Source organism: Antechinus flavipes, chromosome 3, assembly GCF_016432865.1.
Source record: "Antechinus flavipes isolate AdamAnt ecotype Samford, QLD, Australia chromosome 3, AdamAnt_v2, whole genome shotgun sequence".
Taxonomy (NCBI): domain Eukaryota; kingdom Metazoa; phylum Chordata; class Mammalia; order Dasyuromorphia; family Dasyuridae; genus Antechinus; species Antechinus flavipes.
The window spans coordinates 22,806,887-22,811,897 of NC_067400.1; positions in this window are offsets into that span (position 1 = coordinate 22,806,887).

A 5,011-nucleotide genomic window follows, 5' to 3' on the forward strand; every position below is an offset into this window, starting at 1 on the left:
TATCCTTGAAGTACAATATAAATCCTTGCAATATTTATTGCATGTAGAGCACTAGTGAAAATATTATGATCTGTAGTCTTCATCTATGACTGTATATATGTATGTATGTCTGTATGTATGACTGTAAGTCTTCATAAATCTTTCCATTGTTCTTTTGACCACTTCCATCTTTGAGTTTTTGAAGATCACAGTGTTCTAAATTTCTCATTAATACACTGTCTTCAGGAGAATATTTTTGTAAAAGATGGTTTGTTTTTTGGTATCACATTGCAGCTTGAGATCATTAAAAATTTTGTCCAAATTCCCAAAAGTAATCTAGATTGTTCTCTTCCTCCTACCCAATTTTGGAACTAACTCATTATCCATCTACAGTACCAGATACTAGCTCAGAGAGGCGGACTTACCAATTACATATTGTTTTGGGGGTGAAAATGCATTTTTGCTCATTCACATTTATTTCACTTGTTTTGTTTTCTGTGAATTGTTATATAATTTATTAGTTCCACTGGAGTGTCTTCATAACATTTATGGGCTTAAACAATTAGCACAATATCATACCTAAATACCCACCTGTGGGACTTGCCCTTCATGATCAGATCTTTATTTCAGTTTGTAATATGTTTAGTCGTAAATCCTCCATCAAGGAGAGGAGTGCCTTCTCTCTAGAAAACATGGTTTTCAATATATAATTTGGCCTGGTGAATGACTGAGATCTATTAAATATCAGTACTATGAAAAAAAAAAAAACATACTGTTCATCACTTCCTATCCCTACCACCTACACTCTTCGGGATAAAGTTGGCCCTAAACCTTCCAAGTGATATATTCATAAGTATAGAGCTAGGATAAACATAAAGTAGCTAAGTAAAATCTAAAGGAAATAATATGGACTAAACCTCTGATTTCTTTGAGACTTAGAAGAGGTCTTTAAGTCCAGCCACCTCATTTTACAGATAAGGAAACTGGGATCCTATATTTAAGGTATTTGCTTAAGGTCACAAAGTATCTGAAGTAGGATTTGAAATCAGGTTTGCCAGACTCCAAGTCCAATACCCTTAAGCTCTTATTCTTCTCCAACTAGCCTTTCCTCTGTAGCCCTTCTTATTTATTAACTAACTTTCCCCCTCATATTCTATCTTCTCATGATCACTAAAGTCTATATTTCTCAGGCAGAGACTACATCTCTCCACAATCTGTCAAGTACTTATCTTTTCATGTTAAATCGTAACACATTGAGCCAGAAGAAGAGTTGACATATTCCTTGCTATCCAATAATGCCTTCAAACCCTCTCTGTGCCACCATCATTGAATAATAAAATTTCTTTCAAGTTTCAATCCCACCCAAGCCCGAATAAGTCATTATCATCCAAGGTCTGGGACGTGTTACTGACTTATAGTCTTCCTCTACACATTCACTTGACTTCTCAGTTCTTTTAGCCTCTTCAACTCCATGATGTCTGTCTCTACTTTTCCTCAACTATGTATAGGAATAATCAGACTTGAGGTCTATCCACCATAACCATAATTACCACCACCACCACCACCATCAATATTCATATGAATCCACCTCAAATTTCACAATACCTGACTATATCTCTATTTAGAGATAGAGAAGGTCATTATTAATTTCCTTTGGTTAACTAGGAGGCAGTTTTTTTTTTTTTACTTTGCAAAAACTTTTAATCTTTAATGATTATTTTCTAAAGACTATGGTTTGAAGCTGATTACTACTTTGCGTATGTTTACGTACACAATCACACAATATCTAAGCATCTGAACTATTGTCTCTCCCCCACTACATTATTCATTCTTATGCTCTTGGAAATAAGAATTTTCCAAAAATCACATCTGCTTTTCTGATTGATTCATAACCAAAAATCACAGCTATTGCTGCAATTACAATCTCTTTGGTTCCTTATCTACAAGTTTTCCTCGAGAAGCAAAAAAAAAAGAAGTCACCATTATCTTTAAAATTTTAAAAAATATATATTAGTAGGTCCTAAACTTCAGCTTTGATTATATGAAGATACTCCAATTCCTTCAATTTCTCTTCTTTTTCACTTTAATTTCATTTTTATGTTTTTATCTGTAATTGTCTTTTGATGGTCTAAATGTATGGGATTTTCTAAGGTGAATTGATAATTTGTTTCTAGTAAACTATTTTTCCCCAAAGACAATGATAGAAAAGTCTGCTTTATTTTTATCCTCCATTGTGAGACTCATTGATAAATGTATAAAGCTTTCAAATTTTTCTCCATGTCTTTTATTATATATACCTTTCTATTTTTATTTTTAAAAACAATTAAGTTTATTTTTGGTGCACTGAATAGACAGCTGGGTCTAAAATAAGGAAAATTCATCTTCTTGAGTTCAAATCTGGCTTTAGACACTCATTATGTGATTTTGGGTAAGTAACTTAAACCCTCTTTGCATCAGGTTCTCATCTGTAATATGAGCTGTAGAAGAAAATGGCAGGTCATTCCAGTATCTTTGCCAAGAATAACTCAAATGGGATCACAGTAATCCATGACTGAAACAATTGTATAAAAATAGTGAAACATTTTTTACTGGACCCAGAAATAGAATATTTCATGGATTTCAGACAAAATCAAGAGAGGCTCTTATTGAAGAGATGACATATCCATTGTATTAAATTATAATCAAGGAAAACACATAAATACTATAGGCAAAAAAACTCAGTACTGATTTTTAAAAGTCCATTGATGAATTCTCTCAATTAGCATTGGTTATCACTCTATTCAAAATCTTTATCCTATAGGATACTAAAGCTGCATAAACATGGTCTCAGGAATTTATTCTTTAAGAGAAGATCAGATACAAAGATATACTTGCTGTAGGAGAGAGTATAAACATCATAAAAATGTTATATACTAATTTTTGAGAGGATAGAAAAAAGATAATAATAATAGCAATTAGCATTTATATAGCCTAAGGTTAGCAAAACACATAAATAGGTTATCTCCTTAGAAAGCTGTTTAAAATCTTGATCTGCTCAAGATGCCATATACATAGCTTTTTTTTTTTTTGAGCTTTCAAGTTTTAATAAAAATAATCCAGCCCAAATGATGTGAAGTAGTAACAAAACCAACAAAATTTACATAAGGATCTTTTTGAATTTCATGTTGACTCACAAAAGCAGAAGTTAACATTATTGATGATTTTTATTTGTTTTATTAAATATTTGCTAATTACATTTTAATCTAGTGCTTAGCATTGGAGGGCTTTAGGGGTGTTTTATATGCTTCATGTTTCACTCCTCTACTCTAGGGAATATTAGCCAAAATTTGTGCAAAAGATGGATCTATGCTAGAGTTTGGCAAAAATCTGTTTGGAAATGTTAACTGACAATTGTCAGTTAAAAAGAAAATTTGGGAGGGAAATATTTTCTGGTTTCAACTAACTCCTGTATGTTTTGTGTTTTTTTTTTGGCTGTTTTCTTTTTTTTTTTATAATAAATAAAATGAATGAGCCAGAGATTCTTTCAGATTTCTGGTGGCTGTTGTGATGTTATATCCACATAAGTGATGGACACTCTCATTCTTCCCCTAGTTCTACAGAAAATTCATATAGAGAATTTTGGAGTACATAACATTGTCAAAAATACCTTTGAGACAAGAGACATTATCCTTCTGTGCATTTCCATCATTAAAGTTTATGGTTTTCATTACAGCTATACCCAAAAGAGAAATTTGCTATTTCTAGAATTTATTAAAGGAAAATATCACCTTATGGTAGACTTACAGATTGTAGAGATAGAAGGGATAAAAGTTGTGTAATCCTACTCCTTGGCTTTAGGAAACTATCTTTATTCCCATTTTACAGATGAGATCTTCCATTCTCAGGTACATTATTCATTTAATTTAGATACTTTTATTTTAATACCAGAAATCAATACCAGAAAAGTAAACACCACGAAAACAGCATCAGAAGTAGCATTTGAACATTAGTCCTAAAATAATAATAATTGACATTTATACAATATCTTAATCTTTTCAAAGTTTACATGTATATTCTCTCTTTTAAGTTTTATAACCACTAAGTTAAGTGCAAATACTAGCCCCATTACACAGACAAATAGAGTCCCAGAAATGTTCAATGATTTGACCAGAGCCACATAATTAGTAGTGATCTCAGATGGAATTTGTATTCCAGTCATTCTGTTTCCTAGTGCCAGTAACCACCTACAATAAAGCATCTGATGTTGCTGGAGAACCAAAATTTATCAAAAGAATCAAACTTACCTGAGGGTAAAAGTTGTTATTTTAGCTTATTATCTGCACATTCTTTGTTTCAACCTTTAGCAAAACTTGAGACTTCATCCATATCCTAGATAAATACAAAATGGAGGGAACATCTTATAAAACCTTATAAAATTGGTCAGATTCTCTCAAACCTGAATAAATTGGAATGTTCTCTATGGCATCTTCAGTATTTCTTTTGTGAAACCAAATTTATAAGCTGATACGAGCAACCATTTTTCAGAGAAAGGAGGAGACTTATCCAATATCACACAACCATCAAACACCATAGATGGAATTTGAATCGTGATATGGTGTCCTTTTTACTATAGTATATTTTTCAATAGAAGAGAGGCAGCTTTGCTATTTTTTGCTGGAACTTTGTCAATTCTAATAAATTTAGATTAGGATGTGTTTGACATCTTATTTCTGGCCTGAAAATTTGTAAAATTAAAACTCTTAAGAATATTGCACTTCCAGAAATTAGGTCACTTCCCTCTTCTAGGAAAAAAAGAATGATCACAACAATAATAACTCATATTTATATGCGTTTAAAGGTCTTCAAAACACTTTGCAAATGTTATCTCATTTGAGATTTGCAACATTCCTGGGAGACGGGTGCTATTATTGTGTTTTTTGTTGTCCAGTCATATCCAACTTTTCATGACCCTATTTGAGATTCTCTTGGGAAAGATACTGAAATGATCTGCCATTTCCTTCTCCAGTTTGTTTGGCAGATGAGGAAACTGAGG